Source organism: Theropithecus gelada, chromosome 8 (genome assembly GCF_003255815.1).
Source record: "Theropithecus gelada isolate Dixy chromosome 8, Tgel_1.0, whole genome shotgun sequence".
Classification (NCBI taxonomy): Eukaryota; Metazoa; Chordata; class Mammalia; order Primates; family Cercopithecidae; genus Theropithecus; species Theropithecus gelada.
Window position 1 is genome coordinate 74,454,279 of NC_037676.1, and position 15,548 is coordinate 74,469,826.

Here is a 15,548-nt window from a genome sequence, read left to right on the forward strand (position 1 = left end):
ATTTTAAACACTCAGGAACATACATCACAGATTGTGTCCTGACAAATTAAGAAAATCCAATCCACACTCTTAATATTGTTTACTTCCATAGCAAATGTTTCTAGACATAGAATGGGTAAAGAGAGAAAAAAAGAAATAACAGTTAAACCTTGAGCTGTGACCAGTGTTAAGTTGTATGCCATCCTGAATTTAAATATGCCAATGCAGAGGCTTTAGAATAGAAGAAGCCAAAGAAACTACCAAGTATAAAGCCCTCGTGAAAGAATTCTAACACCCAAAGTAAGGAGTTGGTTTATCCATACTGATTTGATGAAAAACTCATTTTATAATAAAGTACATTCATTTTTTCTAGTCCTTTGTACAGAGACGCACTTTAGGATTACAGACCAGTTTCATCCCAAAAGAGCAGACAGAGGTAGTGATTGATATGGGGAAGCAGAATTCCCACCAAATTACAGGTTCTCAGGGTACAGTCATTTTTATCTGCCTGATCAAAGGACAACATTTCAGTAGAGGGTCCCAGTAGGGGCAGCAGCATGAACTGGCTGCATGTCCTGTTGCCTCAGACTTTCCTGTTGAGCTGGCTCTGTAATCTTCTTACAGAGCCACCAGGCTGTGGTCCTGCCTTCTACCTGCACAGCTGGGCAACCAAGGGCAGGACTAGGTTCTAGGGGAGGAATATGCCAGCAATGAAGTTCTGGAGCACTCCATGCAAAAATAATACAAATCCTTTAAAACAGCATATGTAAAATAAATCACAACATATGTATTAAACATACAATGGTGCTGAAATATTGCAATATTCTAGAGTTGTGAGGTTTTATCAATTACCTAAGCTTTGTATTTAAAGCTTACAGGCCTTATTCTAAGAATGCTTAATCCAATGCTGGGAATCATGTAATTGTATCAAGCAGTGAACAAAGAAATACATTAATGGTCAGATTTGTTTAAAAATGTGTATCTCCTTGGATCACTGCTGACCAACCTAACCTCTTTCCTGCATTCCTGCGTCCTGCCTGGCCTCAGCTGCCTCTCTCTTTCCTTGTCTTAGACGTCAACTCCAAGCCACCAGTTCTTAATTTTGCCTGCAGTTTGGTATCCTCTGGTGATTTAAAAATATAGATGTCGTGGTCCTGCTCCTGGATATTTCGATTTGGTTGGTCATGGGTGTGTCTCTTTTAAAACACCCCACAGTTCGTATGATGCAGCCCAAGTTGGAAACGATGGCTTCCTTACATTGACTGAGGACCTCGGTGCTGGTGTCTTCCTCACACTGACTGAGGACCTTGGTTCTGATGTCAGCCTCAGCACCTGCATCCCACCTGCTTCCCATCTGCTTTTCATCTCTATAATCCTCATCACCTTATCAGGAGCTGCTCATTCTGGCCAGAAGGAGGCCTAATACAAGCTGCTTGTGTGCACATCGGTGACACGTGCCAGCAGTGAGAGGCTCAGTCCCTCCATCCCAGATGTCTAAGAGACTGCTTTCGAATAACTGCTTCCCATGCACTGAACCACCTAGGAGGGTTTCATGTAACCACATACAATAGGGAGTTGTTCTTCTCCGGACGGCCTCTCCTAGGGTGGACAATAGTCCATCTTCTTCTCTCATGGTGGGCTTGTTCCTCCCTGTCCTCGCCCCATACCACCCTCACCCTTTTGAAGCAGAGACTATGTGTAAATTCTGTAAATTATGCTTAAAATCAGTCATTCTCAAGGTGAAAGCAGATTTCTCTTGAGGATATGGCTATTTAGATCGTGTTACTGGCTTTGTCTCATAAAGAGAAACAGTTAAGGTTGTGCACATATTTGCTTCAGTTCCACTTATTAGGAAGACCATGCCGTCTTACCTGCAGCTCTGCTACCACCTCCTGGCCACCTTTAGAATAACTGGAGCTGAAAAGCTGCTGTTTTTCTTGGACATCATTACTTTATACTTTGCATTTCTTTCTCATGTTCCTTCCCCTCATATTCTCACCAGTACTCTTCTAGACTTTGATTATACTATTTAATTGCTCTTATAGATTCATATGGCAAAGCTGAGAATTTATTTTTATTATAGAGCTGGCCAAGTCAGAAAAACCAACTATACCAGTTATTTGGGATCACACACACATGTGCGCGCACACACACACACACACACTCTCTCACAAAAAGACAATTAGCCATTTGCACTTTGCTGCCAGTTAAGGAGGCACTTGGTATCTATAGGCAATGCACCAGCTGGCCCCACTATGCTTGAATCAGCCAGGCCAGCAGCATCCTCCACCTGGCCAGCATCCTCATGTGTATTATTTTTCTATTCTTGTATTGGTATAAAGAAATACCTGAGACTGGGTAGTTTCTAAAGTAAAGAGGTTTAATTGACTCACAGTTCTGCGGGTTGTACAGGAAGCATAGTGGCTTCTGCTTCTAGGAGGCCTCAGGAAACTTACAATCATGGTGGAAGGCAAAGGGGAAGCAAACACATTTTACATAGTGAGAGTAGAAAGGAAGAGAGAGAGGGGAGAGGTGCTACACCAGATCTCATGAGAACCCTATCATGAGAACAGCACTATTGGAATGGTGCTGAAGCATTAGAAGCTGCCTCCATGATCCCATCACCTCCCACAAAGACCCACCTCCAGCGCTGGGTCTTTCTTTTCTTTTCTCTTTTCTCTTTCCCCTTCCCCTTCCCCTTCCCCTTCCCCTTCCCTTTCCCCTACCCTTCGAGAAAGATCTCCTGACCTCCTAGGCTTCAAGCAATCCTCCCAACTCAGCCTCCCTGGTAACTGGGAGAACAAGTGAGCACCACGCCTCGGTAATTTTTTTTTTTTTTTTTTTTTGTAGAGACGGGGTTTCCTTTCCCTATATTGCTTGCCCAAGCTTGCCTGGAACTACTGAACTCTAGTGATCTGCCTGCCTCTGCCTCCCAAAGGGCTGAAATTACAGGTGTGACCCACCATGCCTGGTCCAGAATTGGATGGGGACACAGATCCAAACCAAAGGCAGTATTAAATACCATAGCAAATACCATACCAGGATTAAATACCATATTTGGTGAATTCCTACTTTCATCTTTTAAATCATTTCCATGATAGATATTAATTTCATTTTAATGTTTTGTGATTACTATTAATGTTTATCAGTAGAAGCTAGCATTACTGCTTTCCAATATAAAGAATGATTTCTTAAAAACCACAAATTTAAGGAGATACCCTTACTTTTTAGCCTACATTTTTTTTCTCAGTAAAACAGTATTTTGGGGCCCACTGACCTCTCACTTTATGCCATTGAACTATGTAACCACTTTAGATCATTGGTTTGGATTCGAGATGGTAAAAAATATTTTTTTCTAAAAGCAAAGTATGTCTTGGTACATATAAGGTTTATATCATTGGGCAGATTCTGAGAAAGTAAATGCAAAATTAAAACGATTAATTCAATTTTCCTAGTTAACCAGATGATGGCAGCATATCCACATTTTATCAACAGTGAACACAAGGAACGGGGGCTCGCCTCTACTTAGTACTGCTAAATACTAATTTCCTGTAATTATCTCCAAATAATTTCAGTTTTCAAAGTATTTTAGTAACAATACTGTAATATTTTATATTATAAACATAGAACTGAGTAAATACTGAGACCACATCTTTAATTTGCCTACAGGTGAGCTGCATTTTGATTCCGTGGCTCCTTTCTTGGGCAATAACAGACCAATCAATTATTTTCTAGATTAGCAATGTCCAGCAGGACTTTCTATCATATCTGTGCTGTTCAATATGGTAGCTACTAGGATCATAACCAAATGTGGCTATTGAGCACTTGAAATGTGTTGGTGCTACTAGTACTACTAGTATGTAGTGCCACTGGTGCTACTGAGGAATTCAGTTTTAATTTCATCTGAATTAATTCAAATATATATAGTCATGTATGATAGCAACTATTGTTACTGGAGAACACAGTGCTAGCTGACACAAATGACTTACCCAACAAGTCAGCGTGTTTCTCAGACTGATTAATTGCTACTTTGTGGGTAAAAGCTTGCTCAATACAAGCATATCTAATCAGAGGCTATTAAAATTAAACTTTTATTGGGTGTTCCCAGTCTCATTCTTGACCCAACTCTTGATCAAATTCTCTCCAATCCTACTAGTTCTTTCTAAGGCTCACTTCCTCCGTGCCACCCCTCAACCCATGTCTTCCTGACTCTTTCGTGAGCTGGTGGATACTTTTTTGTGTCCTATAAGACCTCGCATTCATGTTCCACCTTTGGACCATGGGCCTCTATATTCCACACATTCTCCTGGGTTATCCCACTCACTTCATGGTTATAATTTCTATCCCTGACCTGCTGACTTCCAAATCTGTAGCAGCAGCCTTGACCTTGGCAGTACTTCTTAACACCAGATCCAAAGTCTTCATGGACATCTTCACCCGGGAAGCTACCACATAAAATATCCATAACTAAGCTTACATTCCTCTAAGTCTACTTTTCCTGTAAGCTATATTTCCATTACAATCCATCAGTTACCCAAGTCAGATACTGAGTCAACCATCTCAAATTTTTCTCCTTCACTTTCCCTACATTCTATTAATTTTAGCTCCTGATAATTTCCAATTCCATCTCCCATCTCTCCATCCTTATGGCTATTGCCTTGTTCAGTCTTCATCATCTCTCTCCTGCTGCAATGGTTCACTTGATGGTTTCCTTATTTTGTTTTGTCTGCCTCAAATCCTTTCTCCCCACAGCCACATATTTCTAAAGACATCTTTGCCACTGAACGCTCTCCCATGGCTCTTGCACTGCCTAAGGATTAAGACCAGAGCTCTTACACTGTTCACCATGACCTGCTCCATGTAACGATCCAGCTTCAACTCCCACCACTCCAGTCTCTCACTCTGCCCTGTCATGCTTTCGTTGGCTTGTGACTCCCTGGACACACTGCTGTGTTTCCCATCTCTCTTTTCATACCTCTGAGGTTTTATCCATTCCCCTCCATCCACTAGAAATAGTCTCTGCTCACCCTCCCTTCTTTGCTGGCTAAGAACTATTTATTCAGGCACAATTCAAGCAGCATTTCCTCTAGGAAACTTCCATTCAATTCGCAGACTAGATAAAATTACCTTACACAGCCTTTTTGCATATCTTTGTCATTGTAATTATAACTGTTGATTTTCTCTCTCAGCTGCTTGAATGCAAGAATTTTCCCTTATTCAATGATTGCAGGCAGTTGATGCTCAAAATTTTTACCGAACTTTTGCATGAAATTCACATTGAATTGCAAGAACTGTTTCTCCATTGTAGTAGGTGTATTTAAAAAGTATAGTGAGTGTACATAGAAGAAAATTGTGACTAGCTCTGAATATGACTTTCTATATCCAAATTGTCCCAAGCTCTCTACAGTAACTTGCCAATCATAATGAATATTTTTTTTCACAAAATCATCCCAAGTGGCCTGTAGCTCATCTCAAATACCTGCTTTGAAAATGAACATTCAAAGTCAATGCTACCAAATAATGCCAATGAGAAAGCATCAAAAACACACTAAAAAAGATGAATTTTCAGTTTCCTTTTATCAATGTTGTTCGAAGTCTGATTCTGAGGACTTAAGCTTGGCCTCCCCTGTGCTTTGTCGGGCTTGTCAATTCTTTAGTAGATGGATCCTTGTGATCAGGACTAAACCCAGCACATGGATCATTGAGCTACCTCAGTGTCTACAGCCTCTTGGCCTGCCTCATACTGTGTCTGGGTGCTAAACATCCCATCCAAGCCTGAAATCCAGTCTCCACACACAGATCTCCATCTCTCTGGACCACTTTCACTATGCAAAATTCAACCACTTACAAGAATGAGTTGATTTGGTGAGTGATACGTGGAAGAGCCAATTTCTCTTCTAGATTAAAAGTCAAAACAGTTAAAATTTTGCTCACCCTAAGGCATTACATTTAGATGATCTCCTCCTCCAGTTAGAAGCACGGTGGTTAAAAGGGAAATGTGATTTTCTATCAATTTCATTGAATTGAATTTTCCCTCAGGTGTGGTGCTTTCCAATTTACAAACTCTTAGACCTTCCAGATTGTAGAGTCACACTACACCTGTGAGCTAGTACTTTACTGAATGATGTCACTATGTGACTAGTATTACACCATCACTATTAAGGAATCTTGGGTAAAGATCACTGATATTTTAGGAAATCATCCCCAAATTAGAGACGTACACATATATACAACAAATAGTTATAAATTATTTTGAATCAGTAAAATAATTTGTCAAACTTTTTATAATGTGACCAATTTTTATAGTATTCTTGTCTGAGTCCAATTGTGGGGCTATAACAAAATACCTGAGACTGAATAACTTATAAACAACAGAAATTTATTTCTCACAGTTCTCGGGAGTGGGAAATCCGAGATCAAGGCACTGGCAGGTTGATGGTTGATAAGGGCTGCCCTCTCTGCTTCCAAGATTCAGCTTTGTGGCTGCATCCTTCAGAAGGGATGAATACTATATCTTCACATGGCAAAAACTCTTTGATAAGGCATTAATCCATTAGCCCACATGGTCTAACCCCCTCCTGAAGTCTGCACCTCTTTTTTCTGTTGCCTTGGGAATCAAGTTTCAACATGGATTTTGAGTGGCACACACATTTAAACCATAGCAATTGTCTTTGATTTATTGTTTTTTGTTTTGTTTTGTTTTGTTTTTAAGGTAGCCTACTTAAAAATCTGTTTGGTTCCTTAATACTCACATTAAGAAGCTTTTATCAGAGTTCTACGAAATTGTAATGCCACGAAGCAGAATTCTCATGAAGTCATTTCTTTCCCATGTCGTATATATTTAAAGGCAAATTGATTACAGATGATGAATGTGGAACACTAATCTCTCATTTAAAAACTCAGTAACTGAAAAGAACAAGTTATTTAGCAGAAATATTCAGTGAAGTTGCACTCTGTTGAGAGAGAAAAACTAGCTTTGATTCCATGTAGCTTTCTGCTCCACCCATCTGTAGTTGTAAAAGGGAGAAAGGCACAAAGCAGAATCAATTATTATTCCTTACAGGAAACTAGAAATTCTTTCCAATTGACCCACTTGACCCACTCATTGAAATTACACCCTTTGTAAAATGTATTTTTTTAATCTTCAGTTTTCTGTGCAGTTTTATAAACCAACCTGTGATACAAATTTTGACTCAAGAAGCTCATATTTCTTTCTTTTTTTAAATTTTGTTAAGATACAAGATCTTACTCTGTCACTTAGGCTGCAGTGAGGTGGCACAATCATAGCTAAATGCAGCCACAAACTTCTGGCTTCAAATGATCCTCCTGCTTTAGCCTCCCAAGTAGCTGGGACTACAGGTATGTGCCACCATGCCTGGCTAATTTATATTTTTTAATTTTTTTGTAGAGAAATGGTCTCACTATGTTGCCTAGACTGGTCTCAAACTCCTGGTCTCAAGCAATCTATTGCCTTAGCTTTCCAAAGCACTGGGATTATAGGTGGGAGCCATTGTGCCTGGCCAAAAAGCTCATGTTTCTTAAAATGCTTTGCTTTTAAATGCTGGACACAACTTTATAAAGCATATTTAAATATATCTTAGATAGCATGAATGCACAGGCCTCCACACCTTAGACAAACAGCTCACATGTGTCATAGACAGAGACTATTTAAAATATTTTGTTCTTCTTTGCAAAGGAAAAACTAATGCTGCTGTTCCCTTCCACGTGAAGGGGCTCAGTTGGTGTAATTCCAAGACTGAGCCTCCCTCTGCTCCTTTGCTCAGTTTATCCCCAGGAGGTGGAAGACTCCTCTGACTACTAAGTGTCAACTTTGAGGGGGATACATTTCAGGAAGGATGAATGGAGCTTGCTTGGCTCAGCTCTGCCTTCTTCCTCTTCCAGTAGGGGTGCGTAGCAAGCTCCCATTTCCCTCTGCACTCCCAGGCTCTGGCACTGCCTGTGAGCCTGGCTTTCACAAGCTGTGCATTTGCCCTCTGAACTAAACTTTAGTCTCCAACTAAGCCTTTGTCATAATACGTTTTATGTCTTACTCCACGTTTCATTTCTCAGCTTATTCAGATATCCAGCTGAGATGAAAGTGTGTGTTTTTGTTTTAGGACCTGTCACATACCTCAGTACTTAGTGCATGAACAAGGAACACTGACAAATATAAACAGAAGAGGGGAATTTGTGGAAGATAGGCTGTTAGTGGGAGCAAGGTTTTCTGGCTTTAGACATTGAACTTCACTGTATAAACAGTAATTGACCTTCACACTTTCTACGGGATCATAAAAGGTCAGATGAGTTTTTAAAATTGTGTAGTGGCCTATGGTGATTTCTTAAGATTTAATTTAATTTAAAGTTCTGAGATACATGTGCAGGATGTGCAGGCTTGTTACCCAGGTAAACGTGTGCCATGGTGGTTTGCTGCACCTATCAACCCATTGCCTAGGCATTAAGCTCCACATGCATTAGCTATTTATCCTGATGCTCTCCCTCCCCCTGTCCCCACCCACGATAGACTCCAGTGTGTTGTTCCCCTCCCTGTGTCGATGTGTTATCATTGTTCAGCTCTCACTTATATGTGAGAACATGCAGTGTTTGGTTCTCTGTTCCTACATTAATTTGCTGAGGATAATTCACAATAGCAAAGACATGGAATCAACCCAAATGCCTATCAATGATAGATTGGATAAAGAAAATATGATACATATACAGCATGGAATACTATATAGCCATAAAAAGGAATGAAATCATGTCCTTTACAGGGACTTGGATGGAGCTGGAAGCTACGGTAAAAGTTTTTAATCATACTGGGTAACCTCAACTTATGACAACTTTATGTGCAAGCCATGGCTGTTTGTGTAGACAGGGGAGTGTACTTTGAGGAATCAAGAAAATGATGCTCAGAACTCACTGAACCTACATAAGCTTGGGCCTCAGCAAGGACTCAAAAAGAACTTGGTTCTCCAGTGACCCCGACTGCAAGGTTCTCAGCTTGAGCACAAGCCTCCAGCAGGCACAGGGAGAACCAGGTACAGGCTGACCCTTCAGTTTGCCATGCAGCCATTGCGGTGGGGAAGACACAACCATAGAGGAAAAACAGGCATTCTTCACTTAGGACATAATATGGTGGAGAGAGAACAATTTTTATTGGTTTTACTGTCTTCTTAGCTGGGGGTGGTAAGACAGTTCAATTCTACACGTGCTACATAATGCTTCCTTTAAGTGATTAACAGCTAGACAGGAAAGACTAGATTTGCTGCCCGAAATTCCATTTGCAAGCAGGACCAAGGAGGAAATTGGAGAGATTATTTTAGAATTCACTTGGTGTGTTCATAGAATCCAGTTTCAAAATGCCAAATCATTTCTAGGTGGGAACACAGTTACTACAGGTGTCTGTAGGTGTGCCTGGAGGGAGAGCACTTGGTAAATATATAGAATTTGAGACAAAAACAATATTGAGATCCTCATGTTTGAGATATTTTCCTCTCTCATCCCTTTAGGCAATGTTTCTCAAACATTTAGGGTGCATTTAAATCGCCTGGAGAGTTTGTTAAAACCTAGGTGGCCTGACACAGTGAAACCCCATCTCTACTAAAAATACAAAAAACTAGCCTGGTGTGGTGGCGGGCACCTGTACTCCCAGCTAGGCGGGAGGCTGAGGCAGGAGAATGGCGTGAACCTGGGAGGCGGAGCTTGCAGTGAGACGAGATCGCACCGGGGCACTTCAGCCTGGGCGACAAAGCGAGACTCTGTCTCAAAAAAAATTAAAAAACAAACAAACAAACACAAAAACCCAGGTTGCTGGGCCTCAGCTCCAAAGTTTCCAATTCTGTAGGGCTGGGTGAGGTCTGAGAATCAGCATTCCTAAAAAGTCCTCAGTGAGGCTGATGGTTCTTGTTCAGGGACCACACTTTGAGAACCATGGCCCTGGGTGTGCAGGCATCAGAAGCATCAGCAGCAGCTTTAGTTTAAGTGCCTGGCAGGGGTGATTTTCCAGCAGAAATGAATCTCGGTTTGAAGGGAAAAATATTTTCCAGGCAGGGGGTTTATTAGGGCTAAGCAATAGTATGATAAGCCCATTGAAAATCTGAAGACATAATAGATGACAGTTTCTGGACCCACTAAATGACCTCACCATTTCTTTTTTCTTCAATTAAAATAAGAAGTTTATTCCCATTCTTTCCATTTCCTGGAAAATGAAATGAACAGATGGTTGGCATCTTACATGTTGCCCCAGGTGAGAATATATTTTTGTTCACATTTGCTCACTCACCACTTTTTTATAGCCTTTATTTTAGGTTCAGGGGTACATGTGGAGGTTTGTTATACAGGCACATTGCATGTCATAGGCATTTGGTGTACAGACAATTTTGTCACCCAGGTAATCAGCATAGTACCTGATGGGCAGTTTTTGCATCCTTGCCCTCCTCCCACCCTCCACCTTCCAGTAGACCCTGGTGTGTTGTTGCCCTGTTTGTGTCCATGTGTACTTGATATGGTTTAGCTCTGTGTCCCCACTCAAATCTCATGTAAATTGTAATCCCTAATGTTGGAGGAAGGGCCTGGAGGGAAGTGATTGGATCATAGAGGTGGTTTCTAATGGTTTGGCACCATCCCCCAGTGCTGTCTTGTGAGTTCTCATGAGAGTTCTTGTGAGATCTGGTTGTTTGAAAATGTGTAGAACCTCCCCCCACCCTCCTGCCGGCCAGGTAAAGATGTGCTTGCTTCCCCTTTGCCTTTCACCATGATTGTAAATTTCCTGAGGCCTCCCCAGAAGCAGAAGTCTGTACAGCCTGCAGAACTGTGAGCCAATTAAACCTTTTTTATTCATAAATTACCCAGTCTCACGTAGTTTTTTATTACAGTACAAGAATGGACTATTACTTAATGTTTAGCTCCCACTGATAAGTGAGAACATGCAGTATTTGGTTTTCTGTTCCTGTGTTAATGCACTTAAGATAATGGCCTCCAGCTACATCCATGTTCCTGCAAAGGACACAATCTCAGGCTTTTATAGGACTGTGTAGCATTCCATGGTTTATATGTACCAATTTGCTTTATCCAGTCTACTTTTGATGGGCATTTAGGTTGATTCCATATCTTTGCTTTTGTGAATAATGCTGCAGTGAACATATTCATGTGCGTATCCAGGTGTCTTTGTGGTGGAACAATTTATATTCCTTTGGGTATATACCCAATAATGGGATTCCTGGGTCTAACCATAATTCTACTTTAAGTTCTTTGAAAAACTGTCATACTCCTTCCCACAATGGAACTGATTTGCATTCCCATCAGCAGTGTTTAAATGTTCCCTTTTCTCTGCAGCCTCGCCAGCATCTATTACTTTTTGACTTTTTAGTCATAGCTATTCTGACTTGCATGAGATGGTATCTCACTGTGGTTTTGATTTACATTTCTCTACTTATTGGTGAGGTTGAGCATTTTTGTATATACGGTTGCCACGTATATGATTTTTTTTGAAAAGTGTCTGTTCAGGTTCTTTGTCCACCGTTCAATGGGGTTGTTTGTGTTTTTTTGCTTGTGAATTTAAGTTTCTTACAGATTTTGGATATTAGACCTTTGTCAGATGCAAGTTCGCATATATTTTCTCCCACTCTGTAGGTTGTTCCCTTGTTCTATTGATAGTATATTTTGCTTCATAGGAGCTCTTTAGTTTAATTAGGTCCCATTCATCTGATTTTGGTGTCTTCCTCATGAAATCTTTGACAGGGTCTATATCAAGATGGTATTTCCTAGGTTATCTTCCAATAATTTTATAGTTTTAGATTTGACATTTAAGTATTAAATCCATCTTGACCTGATTTTTGTATACGATGTAAAAAGAGTTTCAATCTTCTGCCTATGGCTAGCTAGTCATCCTAACACCACTTATTGAATAGGGAGTCAGTTCCCCATTACTCTTTTTTGTAGACCTTTGTGAAGATCAGATGTGTGGCCTTATTTATGGGCTCTCTATTCCATTCCATTGGTCTGTGTGCCTGTTTTTGTACCAGTACCATTGTTTTGGTTACTGTAGCTTGTGGTATAGTATCACATTATATAATATATATAATTTTGAAGTTAGGTAATGTGATGCCTTCAGTTTGTTCTTCTGCTTAGGATAGACCTGGCTATTCAGGCTCTCTCTCCCTCTCTTTTTTTCTTTCATGTGAATGTTAAAATAGTTTGTTCTCATTCTATGAAGAATGTCATTGGTAACTTGATAGGAATAGCATGAGTCTATGAATCTCTTTGGGCAGCATGGCCATTTTCAAAATATTGATTCTTCCTATCCATGAGCATGGAATGGTTTTCCTCATTTGTTTGTGTCACCTCTGACTTCTTTGGGCAGTATTTTATAATTCTCATTGTAGAGATATTTCACCTCCCTGGTTAGCTGTATTCCTAGGTATCTTACTCTTTTTGTGGCTATTGTAAATAGATTGCATTCTTGGTTTGGATGTTGTTGGTTTATAGAAATACTACTGGTATTTGTACATTTATTTTGTACCCTGAAACTTGGCTGAAATTGTTGATCACATTTAGCAGCTTTTGGGCCTAGTCTGTAGGATTTTCTAGGTAAAGAAACATACCATCTGCGAAGAGAAATAGTTTGACTTTCTGTCTTCCTACTTGGGTGCCTTTTATTTCTATTTCTTGCCTGATCGTTCTAGCTAGGACTTCCAATACTATGGTGAATAAGGGTGGTGAGAGTGGGCCTACTTTTCTTGTTGATGTTCTCAAGGGAAATGCTTCCAGCTTTTGCCCTTTCAGGATGATGGTAACTGTGGGTTTGTCATAGATGGCTCTTATTATTTTGATGTATGCTCTTTAATGCCTAGCTTGTTGAGGGTTTTAAGATGAAAGAATGTTGAATTTTATTGAAATTCTTTTCTGTGTCTATTGAGAGGATGATGTGGGGTTTGTTCTTAGTTCTGTTTATGTGGTGAATAATATTTATTGATTTATGTATGTTGAACCAACCTTACATACCAGAGATAAAGTCTAGTTGATCATGGTGAATTAGCTTTTTGATGTGCTGCTGGATTTGGTTTGCTAGTATTTTGTTGAAGATTTTTGCATCTATGTTCATTGAGAATAATGGCCTGAAGTTTTCTTTTGTGTGTGTTTCTCTGCTATATTTTGGTGTCAAGATAATGCTGGCCACACAGAATGAGTTAGGAAAAAGTCCCACCTCTTCAATTGCTTAGATTAGTTTTAGTAGGAAAGATACCAGCTTTTTACACATCTGGCAGAATTCAACTGTGAATCCATCTGTCCTGGGCTTATTCTGATTGGTAGGCTTTTCATTGCTGATCCAATTTCAGAACTCATTATTGGTCTGTTCAGGGATTCAATTTCTTCCTTGTTCAATCTTGGGAAGTTATGTGTTTCTAGAAATTTATCCATTTCTTCTAGGTTTTCCAGTTTGTGAGCGTAGAAGTGTTCATAGTAGTCTCTGAGAGTTTTTTGTGTTTTTGAGGGGTGGTTGGTAATGTCCTCCCTGTAATTACTTATTGTGTTTATTTGGATCTTCCCTCTTTTCTTCTTCATTAGTTTAACAATCTATTGATTATATTTGTTCTCTCAGAAAACAAACTACTGGATCCATTGATTTTTTATTTGTATGGTTTTCTCCATCTCAATTTCCATTAGTTCAGCTCTGATTTTTGTTATTTCTCTTCTTCTACTAGCTTTAGGATTGGTTTACTCCTCTTTCTCTATTTTCTCTAGGCATGATATTATGTGGTTAATTTGAGATTGTTTTAACTTTTTGATGTGGGTTTTTTAGTAAATACACTTCCCTCTTAACATTACTTTAGCTGTCTCCCAGAGATTCTGGTATTTTTTTTCATTAGTTTCAAAAAATTTCTTGGTTTTTGCCTTAATTTTATAGTTTACCCAAAGTCATTCAGGAGAAGGTTGTTTAATTTCCCTGCAGTTGTTTGATTTTGAGTGATTTTCTTAGTATTGATTTTTGTTTTTATTTTGCTGTAGTCTGAGAGTGTGGTTGGTTTTTTGGGTGTGTTTTTTTAATTTGCTGGGGATTGTTTTATGGCTGATTGTGTTGCTGATTTTAGAGTATGTCTAATGTGCAGATGAAATGAATACATAATCTCTTGTTATTGGGTGGAAAGTTCTGTAAATGTCTGTTAGGTCTATTTGGTCAAGTGTCGAGTCAAGGGCCTGAATATCTTGTTAGTGTTTTGCCTCAAAGATCTGTCTAATAAACACTGTCAGTGGAGTGTTGAAGTATTCCACTATTATTGTGTGGTTATCTGTGTCTCTTTATAGATCTGTAAAAACTTGTTTTAGGAATCTGAGTGTTCCTGTGCTGGGTCCATATATATTTAGCATATTAGGTCTTCTTGTTGAATTGAACCCTTTACCATTACGTAATGCTCTTCTTTTTCTTTTTTTTTTTTTAATCATTGTTGGTTTAAAGTCTGTTTTGTCTGAAATTAGAAGAGCAACCCTTGCTTTTTTCTGTTTTCTATTTTTCTGGGTAGATCTTTCTTCTTTCCTTTACTTTGACCTGGGTGGGTGTCATTGCATGTGAGATGGGTCTCTTGATAGTTGATATGTGCAGATTTGATCCTGTCATCATGTTGTTAACTGGTTTTTATGCAAACTTGATTTGTGGTTGCTTTATAGTGTGAATAGTGTATGTAATTCACTAGGTTTTTGTGGTGGCTTGTAATGATCTTTTCTATATTTAGCACTCCCTTAAGGATTTCTTATAAGGCAGATCTAGTGGTAATGATTTCTCTTTGTATTTGCTTGTCTGAAAAGTATCTTATTTCTTCATTTTTGAGGCTTAATTTGGTGGGAAATGAAATTATTGTTTGGAATTTATTCTCTTTAAAAATGCTGAATATATGATCCCAATCTCTTCTGGCTTGTATAATTTCTGCTAAAAGTCCACCGTTAACCTGATTGGGTTCCTTTTGTAAGTGACCTGACCTTTCTCTCTAGCTGCCTTTTACAGTTTTCTTTCCATTTGACCTTGGAGATCTTTGATTACTATGTGTCTTGTATAGACATATACAAGGGGATACTTAGGGGATGACTTGTATAGTATCTTGCAGGGTTCTCTGTATTTCCTGAATTTGAAATAGTGAGATTTTCATGGATGATATCCTCAAATATGTTTTCCAAGTTGCTTGGTTTCTTTTCCTCTCCTTACGGATGCTTATGAGTCATAGATTTGGTCTCTTTACATAATCCCATATGTCTCAGAGACTTTGTTCATTCTTTATTCTTTTTTCTTTATTTTTGTCTGCCTGAATTATTTTGGAGAACCAGTCTTCGAGCTCTGAGATTGTTTCCTCAGCTGGTTAATTCTGCTGCTAATACTTGTGATTGTGTTATGAAATTCTTAAAGTGAGGTTTTCAGCTCTTTCAAATCAGTTTTGTTTTTTCTTAAAGAATGGTCATTTCATCTTTCATTTCCTGTATCATTTTATTGTATTCTTTAGATTTCGTGCATTGGGTTTCAACTTTCTCCTGAATGTCAATAATCTTCATCCTTATCCATATTCTAAATTCTGTTTCTGCCATTT